A 27,843-nucleotide genomic window follows, 5' to 3' on the forward strand; every position below is an offset into this window, starting at 1 on the left:
ATAAAGGGTTTGAAAAATGCTGGTCAAAAACCTCCAACTTTTTAGCATATTGTTGAAGTCCATCCATAAACTGGTTTAACTATATACTTCTTTCCTACTCTCATACCATTTATCCTAAACTGTTGCAACCCTAACCTACTCACAGTTCACTGTATATACTATGCATTTTCACAATTTTATTATGCATTTCCCACTACTTTTTTCCCTTTCTATGCTTAATAACTTAAATTCATCCTTCAAAGACCAATGCATAAAATAATCTTCTCTTTGATTCCATCCCTTAAGACAAAATTAATTTTCCTTGTATGCACTAATTCTTAAAATCCCTTTGCATAAATCTTCCTACACTACTGGTCACACTGTACAATCATGTATGTATGTATGTGCATGTCCCTCTAACAGACTGCAAATTCTTCTAATATAGGGTCCATGTCTTAGTCTTACTTATGTTCCCAATACAGCTCCCAGAATATAGCACCTATTTAATAAACATGAGCATAAGAACTGGCAATGAGGGTGTAGAATAAAAATTAAAACCATTATTAAGTCTTCACAGTTTATAATACCTTGCACCAAGTCTAAGTTTCTACTCTATTTCATGTTTTCTGATATCTAACCTCAGTGCTCATCTTACATCCCGAGGGTTCCTTTCATCTTTATTTTGGGGGCATATTGTATTTTCCAAAGATGACTACAGCAACAATATCCTTCATCCTATATATTCTTTTAGACCAAAGTTGACAAACTGCAGACGATGAACCAAATCAGCCTAGATTTATACTGCCATGTTTGGGTTTTTGGTTGTTGGTTTTTTTTCACTGCCCATGAGCTAGGATTGTTTTTTACATTTTTAATTATAAAATAATGAAGACTATTGTATGTGGCCTGCAAAGTCTAAAATATTTACTATTTGGCCTTTTGCAGAAAGTTTGGCAAATTTTGTTCTAGAAACTTGACTTCTTCAAGGATGAGTTTAATTTCTTTCCTCAATCTGGGTAGATTTATGGCTTCCGTGTAACCAATAGAAGGAGGTGGATGGGATGCTGCATGATCCCCAAGGCTAAGTAAGAAAAAAAACAATGCATTACTTACCTTACTCACTGCAACACTCTTGCTGCAGAGTCCTGAGGCTGCCACTTTGAGAGAAAGCCCAAATTCCCCACCAGTGGGGAATCCTTGTGACTACAGGAACAGAGAGAAATGTGTGACCAGCTTTCAACCACTCCAGTTAAGCTACAGCCACAGCCTGCCTACAACCATGTGAGAGACTCAAACAAAAATCTTTCATCCAGGCTTTCCCAAAATTTCTAATCCACAGAACTTATGCGGTAATACAATTTATGTCATTTGTTGTACAGAAACACTAGTTGTAATAGATGTCGACACTGGGAACTAGGGTGTGACCCTAAAAATCCTCAAACATGTGGCATTGGCTCTGAAGCTGAATGGCAGGCAGGAGCAGGAAGGACCTTGACTAGACTGTTAGTAAAATAAAGGGCTTCAAGGAAGCTCTTGGCAAGGACTCACTGTAAGAAAGATGATACTGAAAATTAAAGGAAAGGAAATCTGTGCCATAGTACGATAGAAAGTTTGGCAACTCCACAACCTGCAAGAAAGTGGAGGATAGGAAATATAGTTAATTATTGTAATGATATGCCTAAGCACATTTCCAGGAAAAATATTGAAATGTGCCCCTATATTTTTCTTACTGCTTCTGACAAAATGTCAGACAGTTGAGTTGGGCTAAAGGGAAACTGTTGGGACACCTGGGTGGCTCAGTCAGTTAAGCGTCCAACTCTTGGTTTCAGCTCAGGTCCTGACCTCACAGTTTCATGAGTTCAAGCCCCACGTCAAGCTCTCTGAGCTCATAGTGCAGAGTCTGCTTGAGATTCTCTCTGTCTCCCTCTCTCTCTCTCTGCCCTTCCCCCACTTATGCTATCTCTGTCTCAAAATAAATACACAAACTTAAAAAAAAAAGGAAACTGTTAAATATAAAGGAACCAAAATTTACTGGATTAAAAAATAGAATCATTTCTCATCCTTAGACAATCCGGATTAATGATTCTCATACTAAGAAATGGCCTTAGGCTAAAGATCAAATCCTTGGTGGAAATTTAAGATCCTTCTTTAAGGTCCCAGAAAGATATAAGGTTGTTATTTGAAGAGCTTTTCAGAAAAATGGCCTCTAAAGATTACAAAGGAATGAGACAGATTCTCTGTATTAAACAACAGAACTTCTAAGAATTTTGATGACTTTGTCTCACAACAGATTCACAAGTTGGTGGCTTTTGTCTAGTGGAGAGAACCACAATAATATTCACAGAAAAAAACACAGCACCTTAAGATAACTATGTTAGTAGAAGTACTGCCAGCTTGTACTATCAAGGACAGACAGAATACAAAGCGAATACAGGTTTTTGAACCCCCATCATGTTATGGACATGAAATAGGATGAAAAAGTAACTCAGTTTTAATCTCCTTTTTTACTGACTTTCATTTGATTATTTTTATGGAAAAGAAAGGCTGAAATAAGATCTCAGACAGTGGGGGACACTACTGGTTGGCTAGTCAGGTGAGCATCCAACTTCAGCTCAGGTCATGATCTCAAGATTCGTGAATTTGAGCCCTGTATCAGGCTTGCTCTTGTCAGTGCAGAACCCACTTCTGATCTTCTGTCCCCTCTCTCTCTGTCCCTCCCCTACTTGTGCTCTCTCTCTCTCAAAAATAAAAATAAATCTTAAAAAAAAAATCTCAGATAGTGGATCCAAGAGCTCAGAGAACAGCTGTAAAGAGTAGTAATCATCCTTAATCAAGAAAGTGGTGATATGTGCCCAACTGGGTATTAGGATTGATATGGACCAGTGACCGCTGGGAACATCCCATTTCCCTTTGTTTTAAGTAGGAGTGTCATATTGCTAATCTTGTGCCTGCCCTACCATTGTATGCTGGGTGTGTGGAGAGGCCATGATTCATCTCTTTAGTTCACTGTTTTGTTTTTTTTTTAATTTTTCTAAATAAAAAAATGGCATTCATAGTACTATAGTCAAGGAACTATACCTGAAAAACCTCATCCACACATCAAACTAATATACCTCTGAGTGTGAGCCTTATCCCATAATATGATGAGAACGTGGGAGATTAAAAGGTGAGTATATTTTTGCAAATAAATAATATTTTCTGTGGCCAGAGGACAAATAATGGCATCAGAGGCATACTGCATTTTTTAAAGATGAACACAAAAGTATTTCCTATCCTACATGTTTTTCTTTCTTTTTTTTTGTTTTACTGAGGATTAACTGATAAATAAAATTGTGATGTACTTAATGCGCACAACGTGATGATTTGATATATGCATCTATTGTGAAAGAATTCTCACAATCAAATTAATTAACATATGTACACATAACATACTTTGTTTTGTTTTGTTTTGGGGGGGGTTATTTGTGAGAGTGCTCAAGATCTACTCTCTTAAGCAATTTCAATTATGTAAGACAGTATTATTAATTATAGCTTCCATAAAATCCATTAGATTGTTAGACCTCATTCATCTTGTAACTGAAAGTTTACAATTTTTTACCAACCTATATTCCCCCACCCTTCAGCCCCTTGGCAACCATCATGCGTTTTTTAGAAATTTGAAACTCACTCATCATTAAGTAGAGTCTAGGAAATCTCTCTTTGAAGTTGTGTGGGCTTTTGTGACTGCCTCAACCATTAGAGCATGGTGCATGTGATGCTATATGACTTCCAATGCTAGACCATAAAAATGCCTTACATATTTGCCTTGTTCTCTTGAAATCTTCACTCTTGGATCACAACCACCAAAAAAACCTGTGGTCAACAGCCCCAAGTGAGCTTCCAGAAGACCATAAGAACTTACATTCTAACCATGGGAGTGAGTCATACAAAAAGTGGGTTTACCGCCATTAAAACCTTATGGAGCCAAATAAAAGCAAGCCACTCCCAGATAAGCCCTATCCAGACTGCAAAATATATAAGCAAAATAAGTTATTGTTGTGGTTTTAAGCCACAATTAAACTTGGAGTGTTAATTTTGGAGTGTTTTTTTTTGTTTTGTTTTGTTTTTATTTTTGTTTTTGTTTTGTTTTTCTTCTTTGGAAGTAACAAGTCTTTATTCACTTACTAAGATAATGTAAGCAAGAGACAAAAAGTAGGGGTACCTTGGTGGCTCAGTCAGTTAAGCGTCCAACTTCAGCTCAGGTCATGATCTCATGGTTTGTGAGTTCGAGCCCCGCATCAGGCTCTGTGCTGACAACACAGAGCCCAGAGCCTGCTTTGGATTCTGTGTCTCTGTCTAGCTAGACAAAAAATAAGTTCAAGCTTCCCAATGTCCCATTTTCCCCCCATGGAATAATGTCAGGGGAGGGTCAGGTATATCATATATATTTTTTTAAATTTTATATGTAAACAATTATAATTAATTGTATATAATCATGAGGAGGTGCATTCACACATATATACATATAAAGAGATTTTTTTCAAGGAGTTGCCTGTTGTGATTACAGGGACTGGCAAGTCTGAAATCTGTATGGCAGGCCAGCAGGCTGGAAACTCTTAGGTCAGAAGCTGATGCTGCAGTTCACAGGTGGAATTTTTTCCCCTAAAGTGTTTCGTAATGAAGTAACAGATAACTGATAAAATCTATTTGCTTAGGTTGCCCCCTCTGACTGGATGCTTAACCCCTTGTTGTTGCCCACCCCCATTCCCCGCCTTTTTCAATCTATTATAATCTACAATTTCTAGCACCAGGGTGCCTCTCTATCTGGAGTTCTCTGAATCTTCCTGTTAATTTGAAACTATTTCTCTGTACTCCCCAGTAGACTATCAAATCTCTTCTTTATATTTATATTAATTCCTCACCTTTTACCAAAACATGCAACTCTATTAGCATTTCATGTATCCTACTGAGGCAAAAAGAATTTGATTTAAAATAGTTTGTGAGCTTACATTAAAAGTAGAAACCATATGTTCTTTACCTTGATTTTCTTTGTGGCCTCCTAATATTATACATTCCACACAGCAAAACCTCTAAAAGTATTTGGTGAGTTGAATAACATTTAATCTTAAACAGTCTTAGAAGACATTTTAAATTAATAAACCAGTGGCATTTGCTTATAGAAATTGGGAGAATGGAATTAATATGGAGGTTCCTCCAAAAATTACAAATAGAACTACTATATGACCCAGTACTTGTACTACCAGGTATTTACTCCCAAAATACAAAAACACAAATTCAAAGAGACACATGCATCCCTATGTTTATTGAAACATTGTTTATAATAGCTAAACTATGAAAGCAGTGCCAATGTCCACTGAAAGATAAATGGATAAAGAAGATATTATATATATTGAATATTATTCAACCATAAAAAGAATGAAATCTTGGGGCACCTGGGTGGCTCAATTGGTTAAACGTCCATCTCTTGACTTCAGCTCAGGTCATGATCTCATGGTCCACGAGTTTGAGCGCTGTATTAGACTCTGCACTGAAAAAGTGCAGAGCCTGCTTGAGATTCTGTCTCCCTCTCTCTCTGCTCCTCCCCTGCTTGCTCTCTATCTCTTTCTCAAAATAAATAAGAATAATTTTTTTTTTAAGTTTAAAAAGAATGAAATCTTGCCATTTGCAGCAAAAAGCTAGGGAGTATAATGCTAAGTGAAATAAGTCAGAGAAAGACAAATACCATATGATCTCATTCATTCATATGTGAAATTTAAGAAAGAAAACAAATGAGCAAAGGAAAAGAGAGAAAGGGAGAGAAACAAACCAAGAAACAGACTCTTAATTATTGAGAACAAACTGATGATAGCCATAAGAAAGGTGGGTGGAGGGATGAGTGAAACAGGTGATGAGGATAAAAGACTACACTTACTATGATGGAAAAAAAAAAAAAAACCTTTCCATTATCCTACATGAATTTTCAAAGTTTAAATATGATCCATTAATGTCAGCCTTTATCGCAATTAATAACTTGCATGTGAGTGTTTTCTTTTTCATAAAAATAAATATGAAGATATATATAGGGTTGCAAGACTAATATGTATTTGAATTATTGTAAATGTCATGTTTCTTAAAAATCACATATAGAATGAATACTAAGCATATATCTCTAAATGTTTCCCTTATAATTAAAAAATAATCCTTTTTGGGGGGTGCTTGTGTGGCTGACTTGGTTAAGTGTCCGAATTCAGCTCAGGTCATGATCTCATGGTTCATGGGTTTGAGCCCTGCATTGGGCTCTGCGCTGACAGCTCAGAGCCTGGAACCTGCTTTGGATTCTGTGTCTCCCTCTCTCTATGCCCCTCCCCTGCTAATGCTCTGTCTCTGTCTCTCAAAAATAAATAAATGCTAAAAAAATTTTTAAAAATCATTTTTGTTTTTCTAAAAAAAAGTAAGAAAAGAGAAGAGAAGAGAAAAAAAGAAAAGAATAGAAGAGAAAAGAAAAGAAAAGAAAAAAAAGGAAAGGAAAGGAAAGGAAAGGAAAGAAAAGAAAAGAAAAAAAAGAAAAGAAAAGAAAAGAAAAGAAAAGAAAAGAAAAGAAAAGAAAACCGGGAGAATGGACTAAGTTGTTTGGTCCAGCTAAATTTTAGCTTAATTTTCATTAAGCTGAAGTTTAGCTTAATTTTTATTTCACTTGAGGTTAATTCCTATAAATGTGGGAAAGTAATTACCACAAGATGATACCTTTTAGATTATATATTTAACAATGGACCTAAGCATCCTCTATCCATCTGTGTCATCACAACTAAAATATTACCTATGTGTTGTTTTAAATATCCTTGTTAAAATGTGATGGCTATAATATTGAGTGAAGGAAGCCAAACAGAAAAGAAGACATGGTGTATGATTTCATGTTTATAAAGTTCTACAACAGGCAAAAATATTTTCTGCTGCTGTGACACAAGATAGTGGTTGCCCTTGGGAAAGGGTAGTGACTGAAAGGAGACAAGAGGAACCATCTGGGTGGCTGGTAATCTGTTTCTTGATCTGACTGATGGTTATATGATGAGCACTTGTGAAAATTCACTGAGTTACAGTCACATAATTTGTAAGCTCTGATTAACATTATACTTCCATTTCAAAAGTACCTATTTTTAGGCATCAGTTATCTCTAGATATATATTAATGTTAAGTGAAATATGCCTCTGTATCAAGATGTGAAGAAATTGAAGAATATGAGAAGGTTAGAAAGACAAGGGACTTAAAAGATCATGTACTATAGTCATAATTTTATATAAATGAAGCATCTGAAATCTCAAGATGGTAAACATCACAGACAAAATCATGGTGCTATTTAGAAGCTGCATTAAGTGGTTTGATGACTCTTCACTTAGCATTCTTTTCACCATGCCTGGTATATATGGCCATCAATAAAAACATGTTTCCTGTTCTTGAACATACTGCATTATGAAAATAATCTATGAAGATTAATGTCTATTTCTCTTCCACAATATTTAGGTTCAAAGCATTCTTATAACTTATATTTATGCTTCTAGTTCTTATAAAAACAGCCTGGGTCTCTTTTATTCACCACTGATCCCGCAAGTTTCTGGTCGCTTTGACTTCAGAAGACCCTTTTGATCTTCGAGACCTTGTAAGTATCTATACTTGAGAGATTCTCTAACTCTGCCAAAAAGTCATTCTCTGGGTTGTTTCCCATTAAAGGGGTGTAAAAGCTTACATTTCAGCTTGTTCCCTCTCTGCAGGCATCGAGGCTTTATGAGCTATTTTTCCTAGCACATCAGTCAGGACTTCACCAAACTGCATCCCACTGGGTACAAAGAATATTCTTAAGTTTCCAGATAGACGTATCTTTTACAGTGACTCCTCTCTCCTTTCTCTCATTTCTAGGTCACTTTCAACTTATTCTTTACAATACATGGAGATTAATCAGTCAGCTCCTCTAATGACCATATACTGTTAATCAAAATAGCTCCAGCATGTTCCTTCTGCTCTGTAGCTGTCTGGTAGCTGCTCACTTTTCCTTTTGACCAGGTGTCATTTCTTATCATCAAGAAGCTAGTTAGAATTTTATGATGTTTTGATATTAGAAAGTGACAGTTTAATTTTTCTATCTTTATAATATTGACTTTTTTTCTAACTAAAAGTAACACATGCCAAATATAAAAAAATGGAAAATATGGGAAATTATAATAACAATATCAAAATATCAATCATAATAATAGCTAACTTTTATATACAGCTTACTCTGAAGGACTGTGCTAATTTATTGACACATAATAATACCTACACATTCATATCTTACCTAATCTCAGTATCCTAGTGAGGTAGATACAGATAAAATTAAAGGAAGACAAGTTAAATTGCCAACTTCAAAATCACGTGGCTAGCAAATGGCTGGGCATGGATCTCTTAAATCTATTATTTAAAAATAACCAATATTTTACATTCTGGTGTTCATTTTAGGTTTTTTTTCCCTCATGTAATTAATACATATAACTCTACAAATACTTTTTTATATAATTGGGATCATTCTACACACACAAATTTGCACCCTGCTGTTATTACTTAGCATTATATTTATAACAATTTTCTCATTTTATTAAAGCTTAAAATATTTGAAATCTTTATTTTCTGGGTTATACAGCATTATAACTTTTTTTTTCTTTAATATCAGTGTTTAACAACTGTTCATTTCTCATACATTACCTGAAGTTTGCTGCTCCGTTGTGATTCTGCTGGGCTTTGTTTTTGGATGAGCTAAACTCTGCTTCATATGCCTTCTCAACCCATAGTGCAAACTGAGGGAAGAGCTTCTATCTGGGAAAAGTGCTCATGGGGAGCACCCCAGTCAGGTCCTTCAGTTGTAGCTAATCGTGTGTCCAGATGTGTCAAAAGTCACAAATATTCATATCAAATTGGCAAAAGCATGCCACATAGCCAAACCCAAAGTGAGTGGCACCAGAAAGCATGGCCAATGTGTGGAGGAAATGAATGATAATGAACCAATAATGAACCAATAATGAACCAATAATACAATCTACCATAGTATTTATTTCCAGATAGCAGGCAAAGTATATTCATTCCTTTCCCAAAGCACTCAAATGTATTTTCTAGAAGTAAAAATATGGGGCACCTAGGTGGCTCATTTGGTTAAGCAACCGACTTCGGCTCAGGTCATGATCTCATGGTTGGTGAGTTCAAGCCCCGCGTTGGGCTCTGTGCTGACAGATCAGAGCCTGGAGCCTACTTCAGATTCTGTGTCTCCCCCTCTCTCTGCCCCTCCCCTGCTCACACTCTGTGTCTCTCTGTCTCTCAATAATAAATAAACGTTAAAAAAAATGCTCAAATCCCAAGACCTTGTGATCTAAATTAGATGCTTTGGAAACTTCTCAAGAAGTGAAGAACTCTCAATGAAAAAGACAAGTTATCTGTTCCCCTACATACCCAAAATACAGGGAGGAAACAAGGACAGGGTAATAACAGTGAATATTTACATAAAAACAGGAAAAAAATATTTGCAGTCATCACTGGTTCTTAGAAATTCTGAAATCCCACTAGGCAAAAGTGAGGTCCTTCCTAACCTAAGAAATGCTTCTTGATTAAGCCCCAGTTCTGTCCTATAGAGTTGACCACTCTGTCCATTGTGCTTTAAGGCATTTGGCTGTCTTTGGGGATATTCTCTTTGGCCATAGCTCAAGAAGACATTGGGTTAGGCCCTCCTTGTCATTGAGCAAATTTTCCTACCTATAGAGATTTAAGGGACAAAGGGAAATTTTACATCTGGAAAGTTTACAGTCTTTTTATTCAAGATACATGGCACATTGGCAGCACAGCTCTCTCTAAAAGTTTGCTAGTTCCTGTCTCTCTGATTCTAGTCAGCTCATTTTGAGCCAAACTCTTAATTCTTTCTGAGAGACATCTCTCTCCCTCTCTCTCTACACTTAATTTAGGTTCTTTGAGTTCATCAGGATTCCACAAGACCAAAACAGTGCATTGTTATCATTAAGATATTTTGTCCAAACGAAAGGATTTTGAGGGCCACTTAATAAAATCAGACTTAAGGAAGGTTTTGACATTTATGCCTTTGACTTAGTCTTTGTCCCAAGGTTATGTTTCTATGACCGCACCCTTGATTTCGTTTTTATCTTTAGGTTTGATCTTAATTTGAGAATTATGTACCAACTGGAGATGAAGAATAAATGCATTTTCAACTCTGCAAGTCTCTAAGTTTCTGTATTCTCCCTTGGAAACATTTTTTTTTTCCCTTTCTGAGCTCATTTCTTTTTAAATGGAGCGAATAATGATCCAACCCAGGCTGCCATTATTTTGCTCAAAACCTTTTTACCTAAAGCTTAGAGGTACATGTTCTGCCTTCTAAGTGGTGATTTTATCAAATATTTCACAACAGAATGTTGTGGTCTCCCCTTTTCAGCCTCTTATAATAGTTCCTTCCCTCTGCCTTCCCTCTACCCCTATAGCCAGTGCCACATACTTTGGTATTTTGTTTTGCCAGCACCTCAGTGATATCAAATTCTATATTCAGTTTTCTCTCGGTTAATCTGGGGGGAGGGGAACCCTCAAAATATTAAAGGCTTAAAATGACAAATGATTATTTCTTATTAGCATCAAATGAGGGTTGCTGAGAGCCCAAGACTCCTCTGGACTCTCCTGGAGGGAGGAAGTAGAACAAGGGCTTCAGGTTGTGCCTGAAGTAAGCTACTTTCCTAGGCTTTTAATACATGTCATTGAAAAATCCTGTTTGCTGAAGCCAGTTTGAGCTACATTTTCTGCCACTTGCTCCTAAGAGAAATCAATGGATCTGCTTTAGTAAGGAGTTGGATCTGTATCCTATGAGCATGGCGGACATTAAAGGATTTCCTTCAAGGGTGCCAGGATTGCTCAGTCAGTTAAGCATCTGACTCTTGGTTTAGGCTCAGGGCATGTAGATCCCTGGGTCAGGCTCTGCATTGACAGCATGGAGCCTGCTTGGGATTCTTTCTCTCACTCTCTCTCTCTCTCTGCCCCTTTCCCACTTATGCTCCTCCCTCTCTTTCGCCCCCACTCTCTTTCTCTCTCTTTCAAAAAATAGAGAGATAACATGAATTACACTTTGAAAAAAATTGCCCCATCTGCAATAGGGAGAATGAATGGGGAAGAGTCCAAAAAGGATGGGGAGAGATCAGTTTCTAGGCCAATGGAGGAATCTAAAGGACAGATGGTAGCTTGGAATAGAGTGGCGGTACTGAAGGAGACATGCTCCAATTTAAAATATTTAACAGAAGATTCATGAACTGTAGTGAATTTTATATGTGACTGAGGAAAAAGGAAATGTTATAGCTCATTCAAAGAAGCAGGATATTGGGAGCACTTGGGTGGCTCAGTAGGTTTAGTGTCTGACTTTGGCTCGGGTCATGATCTCATGGTTTGTGAGTTCGAGCCCCATGTCTGGCTCTGTGCTGACGGCTCAGAGTCTGAAGCCTGCTTCAGATTCTGTGTCTCCCTTTCTCTCTGCCCCTCCCCTTCTTGTGCTCTCTCTGCCTCTCAAAAATAAATAAAGATTAAAATAAAATAAAAAATAAGATCAGGATTTTTTTTTTTGCAACCAAATGCATGGCAGGATCAGTGTGATAAGAGACATTGAAACAGAGCTGGTTTCATTAGAAGATAATTATTATAATTATTTCTTCAACATGTTGAATATTACATGCCCTTAAAACATCCAGATGGAGATGTTCAGTAAGCAGTTGGATATTTGAAACTGAGAAGACAGATTTGGGGCCATTAAGTTAAATTTGAACATAGATAAATTCTTGAAGGCATATAACCTGTTTTGTGAGCATTCTAGAATCTGTTTTGTTTTGATAATAATAATATCATAGTTGTCATCTGTTTCATAGAGAGAGACCTTTTCTTTCCCCAAGAAATTTATAAACTCTTGAGGCACAGGAAATTTACCTCTAGCACCCAGTAGAGCAGTCTGTGCTGGGTCAGAGTTTAATAAAATTTACTTAGTATATGAGGATTACAAATGCTATCATCTCTCTAGCATTTTTTAAAATTTTTGTTAATGTTTATTTACTTTTGAGAGACAGAGACAGAGCGTGAGTGGGGGAGCAGCAGTGAGAAAGGGAGACAGAGAATCTGAAGCAGGCTCCAGGCTCTGAGCTGTCAGCATAGAACCTGACATGGGGCTCCAACTTAGGAGCTGTGAGATCATGATGTAAGCTTAAGTCAGATGCTTGACTGAATAAGCCACCCAAGCCCCCCTCATCTCTCTAGCATTTTAACTTGATGTTTCTTTTCTTTTCTTATGATTTCAAATGTGGCTTTGTTCCATCTCTCACCCATATACGTGCCCATCCATTTTGCTGGGCCTTTTTCTTGTCCATCTACTCACATACAAAAGAGCACTTACAAACAGCTCCTCCCTCACTTCTGTTTACACGTAAAGATCAAGAGTGTATCTGCATATTTTCTACACAATTTTTGTTTTCTGTGTTTACATTGAAGCCAAATAATAGTAGGGAAGTGGGAGAGGGAGGAGAGTCTATCTGATGAATTTCGATACAGGGGTTTTGGTTTTGGTTTTACTGTTTTATCCTTCCAGCGTGCAGTGCAGAAAGGAAAGTATTACGGATGGATTATGGATGTGCAAAGCTTGAGCAGTTCCGTGGGGGGCTGCATTTCAATTTTCATGAATACTTCAAAAGAACTAGAGGAATATTAAGATGTGTCATCACTGACCCACTTTGAGATTTTCCACAAATAGTCTGTTCCGTTTATGTAGCAGAAATGGCTGCTAGATGAGTAACATAAAAGTGGATTTAACTCCGAGAGTAACAGGAACTTCTTAGCTTACCGTTTATTGCCACAGCTGCAGTATGAACCAACATGTTCAGGGCCTCCACCCCACAGACACGCAGAAGTCCAAAAGCAGCCAGTCAAGCAGATAAGAGTTATGTTAAACTGGCCTCACCTGCAGGTCCCTTTCTGCATATCTTCCCACAGCAGAATGGCCCTTCCCGGCCAAAACCGGTACAATCATTTGTCACGCAAATGATACATTTCTGAATGCCAGACAGTGGAAAGACAATGACACCTGGAACCACAGCATACTCACCGCATGCCCATTATAAAATGAGATCATGTTGGAAAACATGCAGGTGTTGATCTCCAACAGCTTTATTCAAGGACATAAAACGTTTGGGCATAGAGCCACAGGTGCTTGCTTTAGCCTTTTCCTTTTTCCTTTTTTAAAAAAACGAGTGGCATATTAGGCTGGGGTAGATTGCATTTTCAGGCCTTTATTGCCTTATAAATCCTCTTTTGTGGAACAAGAAAGTGTAATAGAATGAAATTTTGAGCATGCAAATATTGTAGAAAAATGGCACTTACAAAATGACTAATTTATTCACTTTCAGGCTGTTAAAATAAATTTTCCTATGGTCAACTCAAATGAAGTGACCTCTACATATCTTTGAGAGATTTGGGGGGAAAATATCCTAATTCTAAATAAATTAGCTTATTCTCGGTAAATAGCGTTTTTTTCATTCCTCACCTGTCTATGCCGTATGTATAAGTCCACTTTAAACTAGGTGTCCACATTAAGCAAGTTCTTTCACCTGCTGTCTCTGGTTCTCTTCCAAGTCCCCAGAAATCCTTCAAGCCATGCTGATACCCAAATTTGCACCTCTTAGATGGAATGTTCCAGTGTCTCCAAACATCGTGCAAGGCACCAAGCACATTCCTGTTTTCTCCCTAATGGAGTTTCCAGGGGCGTGGGTGCTCATCCATGAGTGCTATCATCAGTCCAGCTGTTCAGCAGCGTATCTCTCCTTTAGAGTGCTAAAGCTTCCTGTTGGTCCATCTCATCTCAGAGCAAGGACAGGAGAGAGATAAGTGGTGTTGAGAAGAATATGATTCCCTTTGGTTTGTAGTCTTTAGAGGGCCCCTGATGCATTTCAGAACCAAGTAAAACCTACTTTTAAGTTTTTATTTACATTTCCTTTCCTCCTCGGGATTCAGATATAGGTCCAAAATAACTTACATGAACTCTAATAGCAGCCAACATGCTTCTGAGGACTTTGTCTGAGGACTTCGATTGTGTTATAAAGTTACGATCTTCATCCCTGGCTCCTTCATCCCTTAGGACAAATTCCTCCATGAGATGCTCCTTAATCCCTTGAAAATAGGCTTTCTTGGGCCATCCAATCAGTTTGCCAATTCTATCTAAATTGCAACATTGATAAATGTTGTTTATAAATCGACAAATATTTACTGAATCTTTATCATAGACTAGACATTTCAAATAAGTTTTTAACTACTTACAAAACTTTATCACTAATTTTTATTTGCTGAAAAGTATTATCCTGCATGGTCATTAGAAACACAATCCAAAAAGGAGAATTTATTTAGTTACTTTTTGGCAAAAAAAACTAATCATCGCAAAAATATAATGAATTAATGATTGCTCCAAATGTAGTGCCTTAGCTCACATGCCATTTTGCACGTGAGTACCAGTACATGTTGATGACATTTTCTGAGTGTTAGCTGATGTCAAAGCTTCTCTTGACTTCCTTGCTCCACCAGCTTGTCCTTCTTCAAGGAAAGGGGGACCACCCAGAACACTTCCTATACTCTCTTAATAGATCTTCTCAACAGCTTTACCACACAAATGCATTCCACACCATCTCCTTTATTACAGATGGTGAGTGATAAACCTCAAGTGGCAGAACTTGGTTTCAAAATTTATTTAAACATCCTTCATAGGTAACCTTAAATTTTCACTTCAGTATGTGAGGGTACTTCACACCTACTGAATTGGCTTTTGGAGAATCTGCTAAAAATAGAAGCCAAAAGGGAAAATTGTGTGCTACATGCTACTAGAGTCAGTTTTTTGAGCCTTTACTTTACTAGTATAACTCAGTTTAGGCAGTGGTCTCAGGGCTAAGCGAACATGAGGTAAAGTTAAGCCTTCTTTTCATTGCACATCACTGCGGATCCACAGAGGAAAGAATAGAGAGTGACTAAATTTCTCACTGACTTTTTATCACTTCTCTCTGTTGTAACACTTTCATGGAATATATATATATATATATAAATATATATATAATATAAATATATATATAATATAAATACATATATAATATAAATATATATAAATATATATAAATATATAAATATATATATAAATATATATATATATATTTTTTTATTCATTTATTTTGAGAGAGACAGAGACAGCATGAGTGGGGAAGATGCAGAGACAGGAGGAGAGAGAGAATCCCAAGCAGGCTCCATACCACCAGCACAGAGCCAGTGTGGGGTTTGATGTCATGAAACGGTGAGATCAAACCAGCCTATGAACAGAAACCAAGAGTCAGATGCTTAACCTACTGAGCCACCCAGGTGCCCCTCATGGAATAATATTTATGATGATATTCTCTCTCATCAATCAAATTAAATTTCCACTTCTTAAGACCCCTGTTCCCCTTTTTTTTTGTCAACGATGAGAAACAGCATAGATATCAGTACACAAATGAAGGAAAAGACAAGAAGAGAAAAGCCAGAGATCCATGGCATTAAAATATAATGACCTAAAAGTAAACCCATGAACTAATCAAGCAGGCATTTAGTGTTTGCTATTCACCAGCATTTTTTCTGTTTTATCTTCTTTTGAATTCTTTTCATATCATCTTCCTTTTTCCAACTCATCACCTCACCATAAAAGGATTCTTGTAGATAAAAGCCTTCAAAACTATCTTGTCCAGATCCAGCATGGATATTCTGCATCAAGAGCCTTTACATTTTTATTTAAAATCTCTAAAACATTATCAGCTCCACACCTTTCACATTAGTAACTAGCCAAAAAATAAAACTAGGACACCAGAGAAAACAGCATTTCACAGATACCAGCAGGTATACAACAGATCAAAAATCGAGTTCCTTCTTAAAACAAAATGATTGCTGTGTGAAGACCTCCATTAAACTTGGCATAAAGAATAAATGTATGAAAATTATTCTTTTCACTAAAATAGTTTCCAAAGTAGATCACAATGAAAATCATATCCCAGCACTCCCTAATTAGAGTGCAAACTGAGCTGGAAGCCTAGATATCTTTAAAAGTATTGTTCATAGCATGAAATCTTCTGTAAAGAGGAAGATACATCTCTAAAGCTTTAATTCACGTGTTTAGGTTGGATAAACTTCCAAAAGAGCAAATAGTTATTCTCGGATTATTATGGAGTTAAAAATACAGTTAAATGCAGACGCATTTGTTAGATTTTTCACCCAGAGAGGGATCATTCTCACAGCAATCTAGTTAATAGCACACTAGTGGATAAAAAAAAGAAAAAAAAAATAGAAGCAATGTACATCCACAGAGAAACCCTGGTAGTAAATAACATAAAAACAGCAATTCACTTTCAGATAGTACTTTACAATTTAGACATTTTCACATTTTTAATCTTACATTCTTAAAGTAAGTTTTCAGAATTCATTTTTCTTATCCTTACTTTATAGACAAAATGAATATAGCTCAAAGAAGGTAAGATTTTCCTTGTATCACATAAATACATAATGACAGAGCCGGGACTTCCAGCCAGATTTCCACCTCTTTTTGCACCAGTTCAAAGGCTTTTTTTACTACATTATAGCTGCCTTAGGTAGAATTCTCATTACCTGATTAGGAAAGAGGCTAAACAAGCATAATACATTTATTCAACAATGAAATTATCAGTTGACTACTGCACAAGGGGGTATGTGCATCATTGCAAAAACCTTTGAAACTTTTGAAAGAGGCAAAGAGGTTAAATAGAAAGCAGAGCATTTTCTGGCAGACCCTTCTCGGGTTATCTGATTCCATAGAAGTCTTGAGGCTTCTCTTGCATAGGGGTCTTACAATTCTGTAAATTGTAAAAAACTGATAGTAATAGATATAACTCTTGTCCATAAAGATAAGATTTGGCCCATGGAGATTAATTTCCAACCCAAAGATAGTGACCAGTTTTTTATCTATTAGCAAATTCATTGTCATATTCCCAATGGTCTATATGAATATTGTTTTTCGAGTCTCCTTTGAACCAGTTTTAGCTTTTACTTGTCCCCTCATTAAACTAATGAGTTAAAAAAAAACATTTGATACATGTTTATATATTTTTTAAGCTTATTTATTTTGAGAGAGAGAGAGAGAGAGAGAGAGAGCACGAGCACAAGTGGGGGAGGGGCAGAGAGAGAGGGAGAGAGAGAGAGAGCATCCCAAGCAAGCTCCCGTGCTGCCAGCGCAGAGCCCAGATGCAAGGCTCAAACTCACAAACTGTGAGATGGTGACCTGAGCTGAAGTCAGATGCTTAATTGACAGCTACCCAGGCACCCAGATGCATATTTGTTTTTTACTTGTATGAGAGTCATAATTTTACTGTTTGGAAAGTATTCTTATCAAGTGAAACGAAATGTATATTCTATAACAAATCACCATCTGATAAGGACAGATATATAAATAAATAGAGCAAAAAATATCAAATAATACAGATTTGTGAACAAAGTGATTTAAAGAGAAAAATGAACTGGACAGTGGGATTGGGGAACAATGGCTTAGCTGAGTCTTAAAAAAAATGGAGAAAGAGAAAAACCACAAAAGTTAAACATACCACAGGGTCCCATGTTTAAGAACATAAATTCAACCACAAACAGAGATAAAGCAATCTATTTGGCAGTAATACAACATCATTGTTTAGCATCACTACAAGTCAAAACAAATAATTTCCATTATAAAATATCCTATCTAGGGGTGCCTGGGTAGCTCAGTGGTTGAGAGCCCAATTCTTGATTTCAGCTTAGGTTGTGATCTCAAGGTTGTGGGATCAAGCCCCATGTTCGGCTCCATGCTGGGCATTGAGCCTGCTAGGGGTTCTCTCTCTCCCTCTCCCTTTGCCCCTCTCCCTTATTGCATGCATTCTCTCTCTCTAAAATAATAATAATAATAATAATAATAATAATAATAATAAAATGTCCTACCTAAGTTGCAATACAATAGGCAAATGAAGTAGAAAATTGCACTACCATTTGTTGAATTCAATTTTTTTTTGTCCAAACTGGATATACAGTCCCTAAAAGATTATTTCCTTAATTATAATTATTTCAGCTGAATAGTTTCATATTTGTAAAGGTTAAATGCTCATTAAGAGCAAGTTCTTTTTCGAATTCATTTCATTAGCTAACAACACCAAGGAAAGATTATTGCCCATAAAATCCATTTCATAGATATTTGATAAATTTAATGAATATTTGACTTCATGCTGGCACTTCCCCCTGAAGTAGGAAGGAGGAAATTCCATTCATCCTGCAAATACTCTCAAAGTTTCCTTCTACTTGAAACTGCCTGGTTAATTTACAGTACCTATATCTCTATATAGCATCAGTTTCATTATGTCTTCTAATATATTGTTGTTTGTAGTTTACATCATCATATTTCCCCCTCTTAGAATCTAATCTCCTTGGGGTCGAGACACTTATTTATGTATTTGTATTTATGTATTTAACTCAAATGCTTGCCATGGTGCATGTGCAAATATCTGTTGGATGAACTTTTTTTTTTTTAAATGCTTACATGACACTAAAAATACTTGAAAAACTAAAAAAAATACTTTGAACATAAGAAAATAAAAATTGTTTTCCCTAAATAGTTTATTTACTTGAGACAATAATCTCAATTACCCCAGAATTAGTTTTAAAATTTGTTTTAGTACAAAAAAAATATTATCTGTACTACTGTTCAGCAGTCTGTACTAAAGTTACATAAATACAGAAAATTTATAGAAGCCATAAATATATGTACATCTATTCCACAACATATACAAACAGCGAATAAGAAAATGATATCAAAGAATGAAGGACAGCAGGAAATTTTATAGGCAGACACTGCTTTGTGGCAATATTATGATTTACTGAGCTTTATTTTTACCAATAACATCCCCTATAGTCTGCATGTGATTTTCAGAAAATTAGTCAATTTTTGTATCATCTGAGGTTCTGTAAATGACTATTTTGATGATGAATAAAAATCTATCCATAAATAACCTATCCTGAGACATTGGCAAATGACACAACACTATGACTGCATTAGTAATTCATACCACTGAATGAATAATTTGGACAAAAATATCCTAGAACATGCCAAACAAAGGGATAATCCAGAGAATGTGTGATGCAAGGTAGCTATCAGAAGAACATGTGGTCTAAGAGAAGCCCATAGCCATAATGGTAAGACCAAGGGAGTCTGAAGTGAAGGAGAAGTGAGACTGATGTCATGTTAGGTTGATTCAAGGATTGGTATGACTAGGGAGAATGCTAGGTTCATTGAAATAGAATTATTAACTTGACGATTTTTAAAATCACTCTTTTTCTTGAGTATTAGTAAAGGTTGAACCTAAAAGAAATGATGAATTCTTAACCCCCGTACCTGTGCATGTAAACTTATATGGAAATAGGATCATTGCAGATGTAATTAGTTAATATGATGTCATACTGAAGGTGGTTAATCCAATGTGACTAATGTCTTATAAGAAGAGGGAAATTTGGACATAGGTATAGAAGAAGACAGGCATGTGAGATTGGAGGGATGCATTTACAAGCCAAGGAATGCCTGGAGACACCAGTACCTGGAAGGGGCAAGGAAGGATCCTCCTCGAGAGTCCTTGGAGAGAGCATAATTTTGCCAACGCCTCAATTTCAGACTTCTGGCCTCCAGATCTATAAGAGAATAAAATTTCAGCTGTATTAAATGACCTAGTTTGTGGTAATTTGTACAGCAACACTAGGAAACTAATGCAAATACCTTCCTAGGCACTAAAGTAACAAAGTCTATTTTAAGTAGTGGTTTTAACCTACTTACTTTGGTGATCATAATGACTGGATAATGTCATTATCATTAGCACAGAAAAAGAAAATACTGAACTCTTGTATTAAAGTCATAAAATCGATATAAAAATCTGGCTAATGATGGTGGCAAAGATTATCATGTGCCTGATGCATGATCTTACTCTCCACAACCACAGGTAGTAGGCAATATTATCCTTATTTTACAGAAGAGGAAAAATAGGCACAAGTAGGTTAGGAAGTATCACAAGGTAAAAGGTCACAATTTAAATCCAAGTCTTTCTGATTCCATGCAATATTCTTATGCACACTGCCTTTAGTCCTTCTTCTAAATCTACACAATAACAATCTGATTGATTTTTCTTAATTGAATTGACTATATGTGTGGGCTTTTAAAGCCTCCTATAGGGGCACCTGGGTGGCTCAGGTAGTTGAACACCAGACTTTGGCTCAGGTCATGATCTCATGGCTAATGGGTTTGAGCCTGTGTCAGGCTCTGTGCTGACAGCTCAGAGCCTGGAGCCTGCTTCAGATTCTGTCTCCATTTCTCTCTGCCCCTTTCCCACTTGAGCACTGTCTCTCTCTCTCTCCCTCAAATATAAATAAACATGAAAATAAATAAATAAATACATAAATAAATACATACATACATACATAAATAAAGTTGCCTCCTATAATAATGAATCGCTGGAAAGGAATTTGCTCACATATCACAAGCATTTATCTGAATTCTTTTAGTCCTGTCAATCAGCATAAGATAATTACCACAGAATATATTTCCTCTCCTACTCATAAATTCTCCATATGTCTCCTGCATGTCTTACATTTCCCCCAAATCAAATGATTCTGACTTGTCCCTTCAGGGAAATGGCATGCATATTGATTATAATGAGAATGGGCTTTGATGTCTTCTAGTCCCTGTGTGGAGTTTCTGTGCTGCCCCTCAGAATGTCTTGACTGTCTCCTGCATCCTCAGAGCCCAGTTTCCTCATTGTAAACTGAGGGTTAGGCTAGCTGCTTAGCATAATGGCATGCACACACTAAGCTATTATTACAATTATGCCTTCAATAAGTATACTTTACGTAGAACTAGGAGAATGTGTGGATTATATGAAATTGACCACAAATGTATTGTGAGTTATATAATTTAAACCATCAGCTTTCTAGTTTCTATCATGAAAAGGAACTTAAAAAAAAAAGACACAGAAATCAAAGACGGCATTTTCTTTCCTGTGTTATTTAAAGAATTTCCTACAAATCAAAACACAAAATAGTTCTGAAAAGCTAGTCTTCACAATAAGAAAGATTCTGTAAAGGATCAAACTCTATATAGAAAATAAATGACTTATATAAGCAGATTTAGCACCAAGCTGTTTTCACATTTCCTCTGATAAAACATAATCGCCCCATATTTCCCATCCAAATCGCTTTTGCATCATAATAGGAACCAAATGGTAAAAATAAAAGGTATTTACTGGGATTTTTTTTTTCTTGAAAATTCAGTCTACCCAAATGATTGAATACTCACAAAAAGGTGTTAAGGAAAATGATGATGGCATCAAGGGAGACAAAATACATTTTCTTTTTCAAAATGTTATCTACTTTCAAATTAGGTACTTCTTAAATTTTGTTTTCATCATCATTAGGATTAATGACAGTGAGGCAGTAAAGTGTAGTGGCTGAGAGTGTGGACTCTCTAATCAGGGTTTTGGGTTATCATCCCTTCTTCACCGCTCACAGCTTGTGAGGACTTGGGCAAGCCATACATCCATTCATCCTCATTTTCCTCATATGCAAAATATAAATATAAATAATACTAATCTCATAGAGTATCTGAGAAAATTATATGAATGCATGTAAATGCTTTAAGACAGTGCCCAGCACATAGATAAGCATCATTTAAAATTGAAACTATTATTAATATTCAAACTTATGGTGTGTCTTATGCAGAAATAGTGTCAAAGAGCTATTTAAAAATAATACAAATAGCTACCATGCACTGAACACGTATTCTGAGCCAGGCCCTATAATGTGTACACTATGCTATATACAGGATTACCATCCCAATTTCACAGACGATGGAACTAACAAGTGTATAGAGGAGTTATCATTGCACACTCTAGCAATGGGAGAACCAAGTTTGTTTTTGCTGTCCCTCAACTGTGTACCAAACACTCAGAGGGATTCTTAAGATACAAAAAAACCTTCCATCAGGTCTCTTCTCCTGACACCAGATAGGTTTTCATTTTGAACCTGGTTCTAAAATTATCTTCTCTAAAAGAAGAGACTGATATAGTGACTTTTGAAATCACTTGTGAAAGTGATTCAGCAAGGGAACACTTTTAGGAGAAGAATGAGAGGGAAGTAAAATAGGGCACCTATCAAGATGTGGTCTCTGTTGGAGACTAGCTGTGTCTTGGAGTATCAGTTGTACCACACACTTAAGGGGGCCAGCCCTTTGTACCCTGTTTGTCAGTCAGTAGCCTTTGACAGCCCCAGGAGTTGGGGAGCAGAAGGCAAATGGTCTCCTGAGCAAGACAGCTGCCACTTCTCCAAAGCCAATGCTGTGAACAAGGGGCAGCTATGAGCCCTCAGAAACCCCACTGCTCCCAGTATCTGGGGAGAGGGCACACTGGCCCAGGGAATGGGCACCAATAGCATATACTTCCATCCACCTTTTGTTATAAGGTCTTTCTTTAAGGAGACACAACCTCTCCTTTAGTCAATGAGTTCTATATCTGATCACATGATCACAGGCTCAATTCTAGACATTAGGCAAAGGATGTTGACTCCTACTGGATAGTTGATTTCAGCATTCTGCTTATTTACTTTAAATATGTATTTATATCTATATATAGATATCTATATATACATATACATCTAGATAGATAGATGATAGAGTCATAGATAGATAGATAGATAGATACATGTAAATATATATTCAGTACTTCTTCTGGCTACCTATTTGTTCTGACCTGGGAACATCATGTTCTATGAGCATTTCCATAGATCATGGTGAGCCAGGTGCCTGCCCCTGGCTGGTATCCTGACCTTCCTGCCCATTTTGGTAATTACATTCACATCATTTCTGGCACAGAAGTGCTGCCACCTGGCTTTTGTTATGCTGGGATCCTATCATCTCACTGATACAAGAGAGCATGTGTCTGTAATAGCATGTCCTCCCATCAGCCCTGTAGAGAGAAGACAACCTCAGTTGAGTTTCTCAGTGATACTGGTGTCCTCCTTATAAACACATACCTTTTCCATCTTGGGAAACAGTCATTTTGTGGGTTTCCAATATTTTATGGTGGACCCAGTCTAATATACCCAATTCTTTTTGCCTTTTTTTTTTAAATCCTTGACTCCAGTCTGTCAGAGATTTCTAGCTTCTGTACTTTATTTAGCATGGGCCATTTAATTTTCCAAGATTATAAGAGTCAGCCAAACAGTATATTAGGAATACTTTCCAAGCCCCTTGCCAGGGTGTTAATCCTGTGTTGTGAGAGAATGTTCTCATACCAAAATACTGCATTTTTCAGCTTTTAGTCTTTGATCCAGCTCTCTCAGAATACACTGCTGGGCACATTTTCTTTTTTCCTGCTGATACATGTTAGCCAGATCTTGCGGCTCCTTTGGTATATAATCCATCTCCTCCCTTAGTAGGCCAAGCTCTTTCGCAGTGAGGTTTTGCTTAATGCTGGCCTGATTAACATGGTTCATATCAAATATAATAAATAAGGGTCTGCTTTCCCATAGTGATTTTTGCATTTTAAACATAAATACTGTTAACTCAAATGCTTATTTTTATGCAAACATTTCTCTAACTAGGAAAATGATTTCACTGCAAACATTTTAACCTTCTTTCTCTCAGTATGCATGGCTCTGAGGGTAGGAGTGGAGGCAGATTCCAAGGAGGACAAGCATTGTTTTGTAAGGCATCTGCCTCATTTGAGCCCTCTCCATTAGTGGGGGTGTGGGGGTGCAGGTAGAGTTGGCTAGTATTAAAGCTAAGAGGTGAATCTCAAGTACATCAATCTAGATATCCCAATCTTAAGTTTCAGGACCCCACTCCTTTCTCATTAAGGCTCGGTTTTTGGCCTAGGATACTTGCCTAGACTAAAATTCCATCTTCCTTACAGATTTCCCAGGTTTACAGTTAGGTTCTGTGTCTCATCTTCAGCTTTGTCTGTTGTCTGGCTGTGGGCAATAAGTCTCTAAAAGGGCTGCCCAGGAGGCTTTCCAACCCTCCTACAAGGCTGATCAAAGATGTGGGTCTCTCATTTTCTCCTTTCAATACATCAGTGACACTTAGCAACAAACATCACATTCCACAGTCCTTATAATTACCATATACATGATACCTGAAACGTTAGAAATGTTACACCAGCTAGAGAATTCCCTTTCATCAACGGTCTGTTCTCGTTAATTGGTGACAGTCTGAGGCATCAGTGTTACAGCATTCCAGGCCCTCCTGATATTTTACTTACCTTACTGGGATATTTATTGCCATCTTGCTAACAAGTGAGTCACCTTCACCACTCCATTCTTACAGTTGGCTTTCAAGAATCATTTTGGCACCATTGTAGGTCAGGATTTCACCAATCAGAGCCTTAGATGGGTCACCCTTTTGGAAGTGATAAAGAAATACTCTCATGAGGAGACCTAGGGTTCCAGCAGGAGGCAGTAGGAGTGAGGGAGTGGTCTTTGTATCCCAGAGTCTGTGTGGCAATGGGGTCTGGCTGTGGTGGTGTAAAGTCCTCTGGGAGGCAGTTTCATTCCAGGTAAGGGCAGTGCTCCTGCAAAGGGGAGATTATGAGCCAATAGTCAATAGCTGAGTGTAGGTGTTCTTGCCCTATATAGAGGATCTTGGGAGCACATTAACAGCAGCCACCGTGCCATGTTTCTGAAACATAATTCAAAGCAGTGCTTCCAAAACATAATACCCATGTATCAGGTTTTTTTTCACTTGCTACTTATTTTGCTCTACTTATCACATTACTCTCCCCCAATGTATGTATTTTTGACACATTTTATGCTGTTTTTCCACACATTTAACTCAATTATTAAGTTCCTGTAGTGCAATAGATTATGTCTAATTTACTTTTATACTTAAGAAATTAAGCTACCTGCCTGGGATAATCTACAGCTTCAAATGTGGATGTTGACACTCCCAAAATTCTCTATTTGATTGTCAGAAGCATGGCAGAGGGCAACATTTCTCCTTCCAGCTTATACCACCAAAAATGAAGGCTCTCATGTGTTATTCTCTGGTCACATATAAAGAATTCTCTTGGGGCAGCAGGGTGGCTCAGTTGGTTAAGCATTTGACTTTAGCTCACGTCATGATCTCATGGTAGGTGGGTCAAGACCCGACGTGGGGCTCTGTGCTGACAGCTCAGAGCCTGGAGCCTGCTTCAGATTCCATGTCTCCCTCTCCTCTCTCCTTTCCCTGCTCTCTCTGTGTCTCTAAATATATAAATTAAATAAATAAATAAATAAATAAACATTGAAAAAATTTAAAAAGAATTCTCAGTCAATACTTTTATTCTTGAGTAGGCTTTTTGAGGACATAAAAATTTTTTAAAAATGGGGGCATCTTAGTGACTTAGTCGGTTAAGCTTCTGACTCTTGATCTAAACTCAAGTCTTGATCTCAGAGTCTTGAGTTCAAGCCCCATGTTGGGCTCCATGCTGGGCATGGAACCTACTTAAAATAAATAAATAAATAAATAAATAAATAAATAAATAAATAAATAAATAACAGAAGACTCCCTTGCCGAATTATCAACACTAACTAAAACCTTCATGCATAAATGTAAATTCAGTCATATTTTCAGAAAAACCAAGAGCACAATATGAATAGCATCTGAAGGAGCAAAGGTCCATCACATCAACAGTGGAAGTAGCACAAGCAGTGGAAGAGAGAACCTTGCTCAATATCTTCAGACTCTCAGAAGACAGTTGTTTAAAGAGAGCAATTTAAAGGGAATTTTGTTTTTAATTTTAGTATTATTTTTTTAATCTTAGAGAGACAGAGACAGAGACAGATACAGAGAACATGAGTGGGGGAGAGAGAGAGAATCTTGAACAGGTTCCATGCTTAGCACAGAGCCCGCCAGGGGGTTCAACCCCACAACCCTGGGATCATGACCTGAGCTGAAATCAAGAGTCAGATGTTCAAATCAGCTACCCCAGGTGCCCCTACAGGGGAATCTTTTTAGAGATTTATGCCCCAACAGTGATGCCAGACCCCCAAACTTTGAACATGCAACAGCAACAGAGAACCTGGTATGGAGGACCACACTTCCAGATTGGTTGTCCACCACCCTCAAGGTGATACTTGAATACTGACCCCCACCCCCGCCCTCAGAAACATGTCCCTATAAGGGCAGAGCCTGGGAGTTGGAGAAGAAGAAAGATTTACCTGTTAATCCTAAAAGTTGAGGGTCTTAATATTATATTTTGAAAAACTACATTATTTTTCTTCCCAAATTGGAAACAACTCAGTTATGTATATGTGTCATGATTGAAAACAAACCAGTCATTTGTTAGATTAGTAAATCGGAGGAAGAGAGAATAAATGACTATGTGAATTTGATCTGTGAAATTCCAGTACCAAAATGTATTAGCTCAAATGTGCACAGGTTAATGCAAAGAAATCCTACAATATTTCAGAAGATTATAGTCTGAAACTACCCCACAATTGCTTTCAATGACAAGTTAGAAATGTGATTCTTTTTTCTTGTGGTACGTGATTGGACTATTAATGCCTGTGGGTAAAGAAAATTCTTCTCTAAGGAATCATACAGAAATCATCAGTAAAGTGTTCCACATTATGTAATTACATTTTTGTTTGCTTAATATTTAATAGGCTCCATGTAAAGGATGTGAAAATGTTTCAATAATCCTCACACCTAAATTTAGAGGATACTATATTTCAAGTTAGACTGCATATCAACACTCTGTATAGAAACATTACATCAAAAAGACATGTTAGCTTTCTAACCTAAATTTTTATTGTTGGTCAAGAAGGTACCTGTGTACATTTCCTCATTCTCAAATTTCCTTCTCTTTATATTACATCTTGCAGTATCTTTTTGTTTCTTCATAATTCCATTCAAACTTCTGCTTTGTGAAACTTGCCGTGCTCCCACCAACTCACATTGAAGTAGGATTGATCCGATTTTCTTCATTGTATTTATTCTTCTTACATCATCTTTGTTACAGTACCTACAACATCATGTTGTAAATATCATTTACTAATTTGGAGTCTATATAAGTTGGTGATCTCCTTGAAGGTGGGTGTTCTTTCTTATTCTGTTTTACCAGCAACTTATACAGTGTCAAGATCTTATTTAACAGTGCTCAACCATTTTTTTAAGTGAATAAATATATGAATAGATTTTGTCAGAAATTATTACATAAATATTTAACATGCTCTCTACTTCTTTATTTCCAGAGTGTAGGTATGGTCAGTATTCAGAAATGCAAAGTCTTAATACTATGGAAGTACATATGTGCCATATTATGTCCTTCTGTTTTGTTGTCTTGACTTGGAAAGCCCTAAATTTCCTTTAGCATCTTTTCAGAATGCACATTTGAACAAAATTTAATTAATGGCCAATTGAAAAACTCCCATGACTCCTGATTACTACTGGGGGAAATAAGGGAATAAGGAACTATGTTGTCTTCCATAGGATTTAAACTCTTTCACCAAGACTTTAGCTAATATTCAGAAGGGTTGTTCTCCCCAAAATAGACTCCACCATGCCAACTTCATCTCCCCTCAGTTTTTAAGCAAAAAATGTTGTAAGGAAAATGACTTTGAGCCAATTAGAAAATTTCAAATGGTAAGTTTTATCTCTGGTTTACAGATCCTTAAAATAATTGTTGATATTTATGTTTCAAAATTTCACCGGTTTCAACCTTCACAGATCTTACATTTAACTTTCTCATTAGCCTGCAAGTCTGCAGTACCTGAAGATGA

At 36.9% G+C, this 27,843-nt stretch overlaps 1 long non-coding RNA gene across 1 annotated transcript; it reads right to left on the reverse strand.

Moving 5' to 3' along the window:
- Positions 1 to 13,674: 13,674 nt before the first annotated feature.
- Positions 13,675 to 24,737, reverse strand: LOC125172048 (uncharacterized). The gene is made up of 3 exons (XR_007154573.1): positions 24,345 to 24,737; positions 19,641 to 19,731; positions 13,675 to 14,211 (listed from the first exon to the last, which is right to left on the reverse strand). It is a non-coding gene; the product is annotated as an uncharacterized LOC125172048 (long non-coding RNA).
- Positions 24,738 to 27,843: the final 3,106 nt, after the last annotated feature.

The sequence above is a fragment of the Prionailurus viverrinus genome, chromosome C1 (assembly GCF_022837055.1).
Source record: "Prionailurus viverrinus isolate Anna chromosome C1, UM_Priviv_1.0, whole genome shotgun sequence".
In the NCBI taxonomy this organism is placed as follows: Eukaryota; Metazoa; Chordata; class Mammalia; order Carnivora; family Felidae; genus Prionailurus; species Prionailurus viverrinus.